This window comes from Phyllobates terribilis, unplaced genomic scaffold (genome assembly GCF_046119375.1).
Source record: "Phyllobates terribilis strain yellow unplaced genomic scaffold, ASM4611937v1 Scaffold_4__5_contigs__length_816908805, whole genome shotgun sequence".
Classification (NCBI taxonomy): Eukaryota; Metazoa; Chordata; class Amphibia; order Anura; family Dendrobatidae; genus Phyllobates; species Phyllobates terribilis.
Genome location: NW_027362764.1, coordinates 725,809,245 through 725,823,457, shown reverse-complemented (window position 1 = coordinate 725,823,457; position 14,213 = coordinate 725,809,245). Strand labels below are relative to the sequence as shown.

General features: G+C 41.1%; 1 protein-coding gene across 1 annotated transcript in view; it reads left to right on the top strand.

Moving 5' to 3' along the window:
- The first annotated feature begins 3,650 nt into the window (after positions 1–3,650).
- TMEM74 (transmembrane protein 74) overlaps positions 3,651–14,213 on the top strand; it is a 99,409-nt gene continuing 88,846 nt past the window's right edge. Inside the window, exon 1 of the mRNA XM_073676787.1 lies at positions 3,651–3,934. The gene's annotated coding sequence lies outside the window, so the exon portion shown is untranslated. The remainder of the gene's footprint in view (positions 3,935–14,213) is intronic.

Below are 14,213 nucleotides of genomic sequence, written 5' to 3'. Positions count from 1 at the left end.
CAGACTCGGGAAGACCTAACAGTTGTACTGGCAACTTCCGTCCTGTTGGCGTTACGGGGAACGCTTTCCCGCCTTGTGTCTGCAGCTACCACACTGCTTCTTCCTGCCTGTTGTGGTGCTCCCGTCCCCTGTGTGCTGCTGTCCTCACATTCGGCCCAACTAGTCGGGTGCTTTGCTGTCATGTGCCTGAGCATGCTGGTGATGTTCAGGCTGGCAGTTGTGCTGACCCTGCTGATGCTGGCATGGCAGATGTTGTAAATGGCCTTTTTTGGGTTAACTGGAAAGTCTTTAAAAAGCCAGACTTGGGAACACCTAACCTTTGGACTGGCCACTTCCCTTGTGTTGGTGTTCCAGGGAACTGTTGCCTGCATTGTGTCTGTGGCCACTCCACTGCCTCTTCCTGCCTGTTGTGGTGTTGCGGATCTCTCCCCCTCTGCACTGCTGTCCTCGCTCTGCATGTCCCCCTGCCAGGTTGGGTCAGTTAATATTTCATCCACCACTTTGTCTTCCACTTCCGCAACCTGGTCCTCCTCCTGACTTTCTGGCACTTGTGTCTCATCATCATCATCCACCTCTTGCGACAGTAATTGCACTTTCCCACCGTTGCCTTCGAGTGACCGTGGCTGCTCAAATATTTGGGCATTGCTACACGCGTTCTCCTCTTGACTCACTTAAAGTTGGCCGGGCGAGAGGCCCGAATCTACCAATGGAAAAGTTAACAGCTCTTCTGAGTGTCCAAGTGTGGCATCAGTTGTCTCCGGGCACTCGGCATGGTGGGAGGAAGGAGGATCAGGGTGAGGAATATGCGGTCCAGACTCACGGCTACTGAGACTTGACCGCGTGGAAGAGGGTGGTGGTGGCAAAGTGAATTGAAACATTATCTGCTATCCAACCAACAACCTTTTGACACTGCTCTGTGTTCAATAGTGGTGCTCTGCGGTCCCCTAGTAATTGGGACAGGAAGGTCAAGCGACAAGATGTGGGTGTTTGTTGTGGTACAATTTCAGCTTGCCCATGGCCACGGCTTCGGCCTCTGCATGCACCATCACCTCTGTATGCACCATCACCATCATGTCCACTTCCCCTTCTCTTGCCATGCACCTTGCCTATTTTAAATGGAGGTCAATAGTTTCCACGTTCACCAGAAATGGCTGATTTTGGAACGCAGTTATATGTGATACGTCTGACAGAGAACCACGGTTTTAAATAGCAGGCCTGTAGTTTACTAATACTATTCTTCACAGCGACCTCTTGTGAATAGCTTTACTGACACACTGCAACAAAATGGAAATGGAGGCCAATATTTTCCACTTTCAGTTCAAATTTCTGGATTTTTATTGCTGTAATATGGAAAAGATCTGGCTGTATTCTGCAGTGCTAACAAGCAAATGGAGCACTAAAATGGTGTACTCTGGATTGCTTTTTAAGCAAATAATAAGGATTAAGATATAAAAAAAAATTAGTCCTGGCCCCTGATATCTGGGGCTATGTCTACAAATATTTGTCACATCAGGATCAATCAGAAGTTGAAAGTGCAATGGCCCTCTTGTGCTGTATCATGCACTGCAGTCTGTCACATACACTGCCTGCCTGCCTAACTCCTGCAATCACCTTCACCACTGAAAATATTCAGCTGGATTAGTATTCAGAAGGACTGTTAGTTCAGTTGGATATACCTTACAGACCAAAAGTTTGGACACACCTTCTCATTTAAAGATTTTTCTGTATTTTCATGACTATGAAAATTGTACATTCACACTGAAGGCATCAAAACTATGAATTAACACATGTGGAATTATATACTGAACAAAAAAGTGTGAAACAACTGAAAATATGTCTTATATTCTAGGTTCTTCAACGTAGCCACCTTTTGCTTTGATGACTGCTTTGCACACTCTTGGCATTCTCTTCATGAGCTTCAAGAGGTAGTCACCGGAAATGGTTTTCACTTCACAGGTGTGCCCTGTCAGGTTTAATAAGTGGGATTTGTTGCCTTATAAATGGGGTTTCAACAGGACAATGACCCCAAACACACCTCCAGGCTGTGTAAGGGCTATTCTCTCATCAAGAGAATGCCAAGAGTGTGCAAAGCAGTCATCAAAGCAAAAGGTGGCTACTTTGAAGAACCTAGGATGTAAGACATATTTTCAGTTGTTTCACACTTTTTTGTTAAGTATATAATTCCACATGTGTTAATTCATAGTTTTGATGCCTTCAGTGTGAATGTACAATTTTCATAGTCATGAAAATACAGAAAAATCTTTAAATGAGAAGGTGTGTCCAAACTTTTGGTCTGTACTGTATATATATATGTTGTGGAATACCTATACTAACTATGAAGAAGCAAATCTCTCCCTGACGCAGCAGCACCTCTCCCTACTCTGCCTGATTCCGGGGTAGACTGTGATGAGCATAGTGGCGCCACGTCTTATATAGACCTGATGACGCTGTGCGGCCAGCCAATCACTGTAATGCCCACAACCAACATGGCTACGGCATTACAGTGTGTGGCAGGCAATCCTTGCATGTTTATTGGCTCTGTAAAGAGCGCCAAACATGCAGGGCGGGGACCCGAACTCCCGCAAATTCTCGCCAAGCTTGTCGAGCACAGTGATGCTCGGGTGAGTACCGAGTAGTGGCGAGCACGTTCGCTCATCACTAGTGAGAGCTGAAATGTTCATACTTTGGGCACAGAATATATCACTTTTTCTACTTGAACTGTATTGAAGTGCTGCCTTTTTTCAGTTTTTATTTTTTTTTGCCTCCTGATGTCTAGCCTCCGGTGGATCCGGAGGCTGCCACACTTTATTGGATCATTTCTACTTTATTTTCCTTTTTTTGTGTATTTTGTATCTGTCTGTCTATATTTGTAATTGTTTTCCTATATCCTTATTAAATATATTCATAATGTGTTTGTTCTTAAAGTGCTGTAATTTTAAATATTTTTATTTTTTTCACTTTATGCATATATCGCACTGGGGTGAACTTTTTACTTTGATACCAAACTGGAGTGCAGCCAATATTGAGTAGGATGCTGGGTGGGCATCCTGGGGTCTGCAGCATCTGTTACATGTTAGTTTATAGCTGGTTTATTCTGCATCTATTAATGTATTTATCCATATCACCTATCTATCCAATATCTATCTCTTAATCTATCTATCCATATATCTATCTATCTATCTATCTATCTATCTATCTATCTATCTATATCATATCTTTATATATATCCAATATCTATCTCTATTTATCTCTATTTTTCTTTCTATCGATTTATCTATCTTTTCATCTATCTATAGGCAATTCTATTTCTTTCTTTCTTTCTAATTATCTATCTATCCTCTAATATCTATTATCCACCTATCTATTATCTAATTTTTAAAAAATGAAGGCAGCACACCATTTAGAAAAAAGTAGAAATTGTGATTTTAATAGCCCGGTGGGGCCCCAATGAGCTATTAAAATCAATTTCTTTTCTTTCTATTTATCTAGCTTTTGATCTCTATCTATCCTTCTATCCTGATTACACAGACCAGTAAGTAAACCCGCTACATTACATTGTGACCATAAAAAAACATTAAATAACAAATTCGGCTCTGCTACATCAGTATACATCTTACAACTCCCACACTCCCATTCAGCTGACTTCAGTGCATCTATTTATTACCTCCAAGCACAGCCATGCCGTCCATCCACTCACACATCCTCCCAGTCAATCATCTGTGAGCACAGACAGCACATGAGCATCCTCACTAAAACTACAACTCCCAGCAGGCTTTGCACACAACCACTCCCCAGCTCAGATCGTCCCTGCTGGAATATCCAGAGGAGAAGAGCGAGAAGAGGGAGAAGAGGGAGAGCAGCCGCCGGGGCTACAAGTGCTGACAGCCGGGACCGAGCACAGCTGGGACCGGGGCGGCCGGGAGCGGGGCGAGGAGTAAGTAACACAAGGCACTGCTACATTGTCACACTGCTACATTGTCACACTGCTACATTGTCACTGCTACATTGTCACACTGCTACATTGTCACTGCTACATTGTCACTCTGCTACATTGTCACACTGCTACATTGTCACTGCTACATTGTCACACTGCTACATTGTCACTGATACATTGTCACTGATACATTGTCACTGCTACATTGTCACACTGCTACATTGTCACACTGCTACATTGTCACTGCTACATTGTCACTGCTACATTGTCACACTGCTACATTGTCACACTGCTACATTGTCACTCTGCTACATTGTCACACTGCTACATTGTCACTGCTACATTGTCACACTGCTACATTGTCACTCTGCTACATTGTCACACTGCTACATTGTCACACTGCTACATTGTCACTGCTACATTGTCACTCTGCTACATTGTCACACTGCTACATTGTCACTGCTACATTGTCACTGCTACATTGTCACTCTGCTACATTGTCACACTGCTACATTGTCACTCTGCTACATTGTCACTCTGCTACATTGACACTGCTACATTGTCACTCTGCTACATTGACACTGCTACATTGTCACACTGCTACATTGTCACTCTGCTACATTGTCACACTGCTACATTGTCACACTGCTACATTGTCACTCTGCTACATTGTCACACTGCTACATTGTCACTGCTACATTGTCACACTGCTACATTGTCACTCTGCTACATTGTCACACTGCTACATTGTCACACTGCTACATTGTCACTGCTACATTGTCACACTGCTACATTGTCACTCTGCTACATTGTCACTCTGCTACATTGTCACACTGCTACATTGTTACTCTGCTACATTGTCACACTGCTACATTGTCACTCTGCTACATTGTCACACTGCTACATTGTTACTCTGCTACATTGTCACACTGCTACATTGTCACTCTGCTACATTGTCACACTGCTACATTGTCACTCTGCTACATTGTCACACTGCTACATTGTCACTCTGCTACATTGTCACACTGCTACATTGTCACTCTGCTACATTGTTACACTGCTACATTGTCACTCTGCTACATTGTCACAGGCAGTGTTATATTGTGCTGCATTGTTTCTTATGTCAACACATCAGCTTTATAACTGTAAGTACAGTAGTCAGTTCCAGCCTCCTGCACAATGACCCTACACATATATGTGTGTATACAAACATACACATGGCATATATACTATATATATATATACTGTATACACACACATAAGTGTATAACATAGATAGATATTGTGTGTGTGTATGTGCATGTGTCTATATATTTATATACACACATAAATATATGATATATACATAGATATTGTGTGTATACTGTGTATATATACCATATATTATATATATTGTAGTGATATTGCATATATATATATATATATATACACATATGTGTATATACATATTTTATATTAGATTTTATAGATATTGTATCAGATAATTCTATATATAGTTATATAAATATATATTATAATTATAGTAGAATATTTTAAGAATGTATATTATAATATATATATGTTATAATATACAATATTATTAAAATATTCTATACGATTTTATATACTGTATATATTTATATATATATATATATATACATATATATATATATATATATATATATTTATTGTGCACTTGTTCCCAACTTTTCCGATTTCCATGGACCTTCTGTAATAAGACCCTCCTAATAACCCAGGTTTATTATTATTACACATACTTGCACATTACTTTTGTCTACATGCTCTTCTTACTATTACTACAATGTATTTCTATAGAGCTGAGGATTAACCCTTTGTGTATTTTCGATACATATTTCATTAGAAATGTTTCCTTATCTGTGGCATTACTGAATTTCTGTTGCCGAAGCACCAGCGCTTCTCCTCGGGATTATCAAATTTCCTTGCAGGCTCCTCACTATCTGTAGGTCACAATACCCACCACCAGAGATCTCTATTTCTCCTGCATGAATCTAGGTAGTGCTGAATCTTCTCTCCCCCCTCGGGGGGCTATGTGGATAGTGTGTTCTGCTCATGTTCATTAGTCACTATAATGTCTTTTTTTTATATCTATAGACGTTGTTATAAGTGGCGGCTTTAAACAGCTGCCATTGATCTGATTTATGAAGGTTAAATGCATTCTGACTTTCAGATCCTGCTTTTTCCTGTCCGGTCGACATTAAGTTTCCATCTTGATTATGGATTATAGCATTGACTGGTAGAGGATTGTATGGACTAAGGATGACATTGTAGATATGGCTGGTAGGAGGTTGGTAGTAATTTGGAAGTTTTGGTAAAACATCCTTTTTTTTTCTTATTCTTATCTAGAAGCTTCGGAAATGGACAAATTGTAATGAATAAATCTTGTATTGGTACTTAGCACGAGAGTTGAGAAAATTGATTTGTAACAAATCAGATTCACAATGAATTTCTTAAATAAATTTGATTTCACCATCATTTTAATATATTTGTATTCAAATGGCACAAATACGGTAACATTTTACTGGCTTCTTTATAGAGCCAAAAAGGGGTTAAAAAATAATGAAAGCTTATAGGCGCTTATCCAAACTCCCCCTTATCTCTCCTGCAGCTGCAGCTCCCTTCCTGGTGCCGCACATGCTTCCTCCCGTTATTCTTCACTTTCTCATTGCTGATTAGGCCTCACGTGGTCACATAGGACATGACCCATGTCAATGAGCGTAGTCCCTGGTAGAGCAGGACAGGTGAGGGGCGAGCATAGGACAGGTGAGTTCTTATTTTTCAAACCCTTCCCGGCCCTCCGTTTATTAAGGTTGTGGACCTGGAGTGATTTCAGAGCTTAGTAAATGTCTTTTCATGGCAATTTTGCTTTGGACGAATATTATTCAGACTGACATGAACAAATTTTGGTAAATACTCTCACTCGTAGTACTTTCTTATGCTTATTTCTATAGTTTGAATAGGGCAGGAGAACAAGGAGGTCAAAAGGCCTGATGGCCCATGTGGTACCAACATCCAGTAACTCTGTTCTCTTCTGCTTTTAAAGGGGGGGCTTCTAATATGAAAAATATAGCAGTATGTATGTCCTTACAAGGTCGGCGCCACTTTTAAGTCATTCCTCCTCACTAAGCCAAGCCTTCTGTTCTATCCGCTGCTCATTTCAGCTGCATTAGTATCATAAGTAATCCAGCACAGGCGCAGTGTTTTTCAATGGATGAAGCCGAGAGACATTTCTGGTCACATGCCCTTCTATCTTCCACCATTAAGGGACCATAGTGATAATGGCTTGCCAAGAGACAAGACAATTCTATGGGTTCCATGTGATAAGGGGGCCCAGCTCAGGTTAATTGAAAAGAGAGTAGAGATAAGCGATGCTATTGATACTCGAATTTGCCAAATTTGCTGAATTTGCCCCCAAAATTTGAATTGCGGCAAAAAAATGCATGTGAATTTTCAATACTGGAAAGCTTGTAAATTGCTCGTAAAATACACGTGGGTGGGAGGAGTGAGAAACCCGCTGACCATAAGAGCTTATACTCCAAAGGAGACAGAGAGAGGAACCCGCTGACTACAGTGGCTTGGGAAAGTATTCACCCCTCTTGGCTTTTTACCTATTTTGTTACATTACAACCTGTGTTTAAATATTTTTGTAATCCGAATTGTGTGTGATGCATCAGCACTAAATAGTCTAAGTTGGTGAAGTGAGAAAAATATAGGCATAAATTAAATTTATTTAATCAAATAACTAAAAATTTGCATGTGCATATGTATTCATCCCTTTTAAGATGAAGTTCCAAACAATTTCTGGTGCAAGCAATGGCCTTCATAAGTCACATGCTTAGTGACAGGATGTCCACCTGTGTGCAATCTAAGTGTCACATGGGCTGTCAGTATATTCACTTTACCTTTTCTGAAAGGCAGCGGAGGCTGCAACACCATTATCAAGAGGCACCATTAACCAAACAACACCATGAAGACCAAGAAGACCTCCAAACAAGTCAGGGACAAAGTTGTTGAGAAGCACAAGTCAGGGTTGTGTTATAAAATAATATTTCAATCTCTGATGATCCCCCGGAGCACCATCAAATCCATTATCATTAAATGGAAAGAACATGGTACCACAACAAACCTGCCAAGAGAGGGCCGCCCACCAAAACTCTCAGCCGGGGCAAGGAGGGCATTAATCAGAGAAGCAGCACAGAGACTAAAGGTAACCCTGAAGGAGCTGAAGAGTTCCCAAGCAGAGACTGGAGTATATGTCGATATGACCACAATAAGCCATATACTCCATAGAGATGGCCTTTATGGAAGAGTGGGCAGAAAAAAGCCTTTACTTACACACAAAAATTGTAAGGCTAGTTTTGAGTTTGCCAAAAGAAATATGGGAGACTCCACAAATGAATGGAGGAAGGTGCTGTGATCAGATGAGACCAAAATTTAACTCTTTGGCCACCAAGGTAAATGCTATGTCTGGCACCAAACCAACACAGCTCATCACCCCAAGAACACCATCCCCACATGGAAACATGGTGGTGGCAGCATCATGCTGTGTGTATGTTTTTTGGCAGCAGGGAAAGACAAAATGGTCCGAGTTGAGGGCAAGATGAATGGTGCGAAATACAGGGATATTCTTAAGCAAAACTAGGACTGATTCTTTTTCACCTCTTTATTAATGACCTTGTGGATGGAATTGAGAGTAAAGTGTCAGTCTTTGCTGATGACACCAAACTGTGTAGGATATTAAAATCTGAACTTGACATTACGATATTGCAGAATGATCTGGATAAGATGACTGAATGGACAAACACTTGGCAAATAAGGTTTAATTTCACAAGAAGTGTCCAAATTGATAAATTAATAGTACTTCCGAACACTCAATTATTACCACAAAGAATTTTTTTACCAGGATGTATTATAATAACCCAGTAAAACATGAAGTACCAAAATAATTTTAAAATAAATATTTTATTTTAGACACGTTAAAATCCAGAATTAAATCATAAAAAGAGAAAGGTACCAAACATGAGGAGGCAGGAGAAACAATATTAAAATCTTTAGGAAAGCTTGAGTAGTCTTATAATGATTTAATTATGCTGTGGATGAAGCACTCATCATAAAGAAAGAGGTATAGTAGTGTTATATGTAACAGCATGGAGTGTCAAAAAGGAATCAATTTATGCCACACATTGGACCGAATCAACAGGGCAGCAGTGCTATAGCATACTGGTGTTCTCGTGCACAAAGGTGCATAGATCAGCACTATTTATTAATTGCATGACCAGCACCTGCGGCCGAAGTGATCGATCCAGTGCATATAAATATATAGAAATCTCCTGCTGTCACCAACACCTAATACTAAATGAGTACATTCAATACATAGGCATATCTAAACAGTAAAGTGTAAAGTACTTATTCCATACCAATGTAGATACTCCTGCTTCCTGCCCCGACGCGCACGTTTCGCATTAGCTTCTTCGGGAGGCGTGTCACACTAAGGGGTGTGCTCATTTTTTATGTGGCAACCAGCCAATGAGGGGATAGTGGGCGGAGACGAAACAAATGATGCTAACAGCGTGGAACCAATGGCGCGTGCGAAGACTGAGGCGGCATCCAGGAAAGGAGTCCCGTGACCAGCGGTCACATGCTGGATGACGCTCTCGTCCCCAACAGTAAGTGAAAGCGAGGCGTGATCCGCATTAAAAGACCACGGTACTCAGGACTCGGGGCCGCAACAGTCCGCGCACGCGCACTTACCACATGAAGGGCAGATCATAGATTGGAACGATAAAGAATGAAGTGAATGAAGTAGAAATAAGAACAAATAAAAGAAAAATTAATAAATAAATAAAAGGGGAATGATATGAAGCTGAATAGATGTGTATATAGAAATAAAAGAATATATAAAAATAAAGATAAAAGAATAATAATAAATAAAATAAAAAAAATAAATAAATAAAAAAAAAGGAGAAAAGCATAAACTCAAAGCGAATGTGGCTTAAAGACTTATACCGCGAATGAAAGTGCAAATAATCAGCAGATAATAATCTAGCTGATAGATTAATAACACGGATGGTGGTATAAAGTGACAGTGCTATCAGTGTTATTAATCTATCAGCTAGATTATTATCTGCTGATTATTTGCACTTTCATTCGCGGTATAAGTCTTTAAGCCACATTCGCTTTGAGTTTATGCTTTTCTCCTTTTTTTTTTTTTATTTTATTTATTATTATTCTTTTATCTTTATTTTTATATATTCTTTTATTTCTATATACACATCTATTCAGCTTCATATCATTCCCCTTTTATTTATTTATTAATTTTTCTTTTATTTGTTCTTATTTCTACTTCATTCACTTCATTCTTTATCGTTCCAATCTATGATCTGCCCTTCATGTGGTAAGTGCGCGTGCGCGGACTGTTGCGGCCCCGAGTCCTGAGTACCGTGGTCTTTTAATGCGGATCACGCCTCGCTTTCACTTACTGTTGGGGACGAGAGCGTCATCCAGCATGTGACCGCTGGTCACGGGACTCCTTTCCTGGATGCCGCCTCAGTCTTCGCACGCGCCATTGGTTCCACGCTGTTAGCATCATTTGTTTCGTCTCCGCCCACTATCCCCTCATTGGCTGGTTGCCACATAAAAAACGAGCACACCCCTTAGTGTGACACGCCTCCCGAAGAAGCTAATGCGAAACGTGCGCGTCGGGGCAGGAAGCAGGAGTATCTACATTGGTATGGAATAAGTACTTTACACTTTACTGTTTAGATATGCCTATGTATTGAATGTACTCATTTAGTATTAGGTGTTGGTGACAGCAGGAGATTTCTATATATTTATATGCACTGGATCGATCACTTCGGCCGCAGGTGCTGGTCATGCAATTAATAAATAGTGCTGATCTATGCACCTTTGTGCACGAGAACACCAGTATGCTATAGCACTGCTGCCCTGTTGATTCGGTCCAATGTGTGGCATAAATTGATTCCTTTTTGACACTCCATGCTGTTACATATAACACTACTATACCTCTTTCTTTATGATGAGTGCTTCATCCACAGCATAATTAAATCATTATAAGACTACTCAAGCTTTCCTAAAGATTTTAATATTGTTTCTCCTGCCTCCTCATGTTTGGTACCTTTCTCTTTTTATGATTTAATTCTGGATTTTAACGTGTCTAAAATAAAATATTTATTTTAAAATTATTTTGGTACTTCATGTTTTACTGGGTTATTATAATACATCCTGGTAAAAAAATTCTTTGTGGTAATAAATGAGGTTTAATGTAGTTAAATGTAGAGCAATGCACCTAGGACGGAGTAATCCTATTGCTGCATATACATTAATTGGGAGAATAATCGGGACTACAGAACAGGAGAAGGACTTGGGTATTCTGGTTCCCAATAAGCTGAGCAGTAGTACTCAATGTCAAGCAGCAGCTGCAAAAGCAAACAAGATTTTAGGGTGTATAAAAAGAGAGATAAAATCCCACCAACCTAACATATTGTTGCTCCTTTGTAAATCACTGATGAGGCCACATCTGGAATATGGGATTCAGTTTTAGACTCCACATTTTAAAAAGGATAGTTAGAAGTTAGAGTCAGTTCAAAGGCGATATGATGAGAGGTTGGAAAAATTGGGCTTATTTAGCTTAGAAAAAAGACGCTTCCGAGGGGATCTCATTTACATGTATAAATATATGTGTGGTCAGTACAAAGGACTGGCACATGACTTATTCCTTCTAAAGACCATACTAAGGACGAGGGGGCACTCATTAGGTGGAGAAAAAACGATTCCAGCAGCTAAATAGGAAAGGATTCTTTACAGTTAGAGCAGTCAGACTGTGGAATGGCGACCACAAGAGGTAGTGATGGCCGACACTATAACAGCTTTTATACAAGGGCTGGATGATTTCCTCGATACACATAACATTGTGGGTTATAGTTAAATTAATGACAAAATGTACAATGGGTGGAGGAAGGTTGAACTTGATGAACCTTTATTCAACCTATATACCGTATATACTCGTGTATAAGCCGACTTTTTCAGCACATTTTTTATGCTGAAAAAGCCCCCCTCGGCTTATACTCGAGTATATACTTATATTATAGTATATTGCAGCTGTGGAAGGTAGTGGGGGGGGTTGCAGCGGAGGAGCAGTGCACAGGCAGTAGCCGGCTGCTGGAGCTACCATGTGTGCCCACTGCTGAAGAAAATGAATATTCACTCTTCTCCACACCCATGGTAATGGAGATGAGTGAATATTCATTATCCTTAATAGCACACACTGTTAGTCTCAGCCGCCGGCTTCCTGCTGCGGCTCAGCTATCCAGTGTGCCCGCTATTAGAGAGTGTGAATATTCACTCCTCCCCATTTCCATGGGCGTGGAGAAGAGTGAATATTCATTCTCTTTAGTAGCGGGCACACAGGATCACTGAGCTGCTGCAGGAGCTGGGGCCGCTGCTGACAGTGTGCACTATTAAAGAAAATTAATATTCACTCTTCTCCACGTCCATAGTCCCGGCGTGGAGAGGAGTGAATATTCCAGCAGCTCACCTCAGCATCTGAGGGTGCATAACAGTGACGTCATGCACTGCTCAGATGCTGAGATCAGCTGCTTGCATAACAGGACGCAGCGCTGGAGCAGAGGTAAGGAAGGTGAGTAGAAGTGTTTATTTTTTTTCATGTGTGCTGTGATGGGAGGCCATGCAGACCAGAATAGGGGGGTCATGCATATCAGGATTGGGGATGAGGGGGTCATGCATACCAGGATTGAGGATGATGGGGCCATGCATACCAGGATTGGAGATGAAGGGGCCATGCATACAAGGATTGGGGATGAGGGGGCCATGCATACCAGGATTGGGGATGAGGAGGCCATCCATACTTGTATTGGGGACGAGGGGGCAATGCTTACCAGGATTGGGGATGAGAGGGCAATGCTTACCAGGAATGGGGATGAGGGGGCCATGCATACTAGGATTGGGGATGAGGGGGCCATGCATACCAGGATTGAGGATTATGGGGCAATGCTAACCAGGATTGGTGATGAGGGGGTCATGCATACAAGGATTGGGGATGAGGGGGCCATGCATACCAGGATTGGGGATGAGGGGACCATGCATACTAGGATTGGGGATGAGTGGGCAATGCTTACCGGGATTGGTGATGAGTGGGCAATACTTATCAGGATCGGGAAATTTACCAGTAGCTCCTGCATTTCCCACCCTAGTTTTATACTCGAGTCAATAAGTTTTCCCAGTTTTTTGTGGTAAAATTAGGTGCCTCTGCTTATATTTGGGTCGGCTTATACTCGAGTATATACAGGTAACTATGTACAGTGGGAAAAATAAGTATTTGATACACTGCCGATTTTTTCCACCTACAAAGAATGGAGAGGCCTGTAATTTTTATCATAGGTACACTTCAACTGTGAGAGACAGAATCTAAAAATAAAAAACAGAAAATCACATTGCCTGAATTTTAAATAATTAAATTGCATTTTATTGCATGAAATAAGTATTTGATCACCTACCAACCAGCAAGAATTCTGGTTCTCACAAACTTGTTAGGTTTTCTTTAAGAAGCCCTCGTACTCTGCACTCATAACCTGTATTAATTGAACCTATTTGAACTCGTTACCTGTATAAAAGACACCTGTCTACACACTCAATCACATTCCAATCTCTCCACCATGGCAAAGAGCTGTCTAAGGACACCAGGGACCAAATTGTAGACATGCACAAGGCTGGGATGAGCTACAGGACAATAGCTAAGCAGCTTGGTAAGAAGGCAACAACTGTTAGCACAATTATTACAAAGTAGAAGAAACACAAGATGACTGTTAATCTTCCTGGGTCTGGGACTCCATGCAGGATCTCGCCTCGTGGTGTAAGGATGATTCTGAGAAAAGTCAGGAATCAGCCCAGAACTACATGGGAGGACCAGTTTCAAACATTACCGTTAGTAACACACTATGCCATCATGGATTAAAATCCTGCAGCGCATGTCCAGGCCCTTTTGAAGTTCGCCAATGACCATATGGATGATACAGAGGAGGCATGGGAGAAGGTCATGTGGTCAGATGAGACCAAAATAGAAATTTTTGGTATCAACTCCAATCGCCGTGTTTGGAGCAAGAAGAAGGATGAGTACAACCCCAAGAACACCATTCCAACCATGAAGCATGCTGGGGGAAACATCATACTTTGGGGGTGCTTTACTTTAAAGGGGGCAGGACGACTGCACCGTATTGAAGGGAGG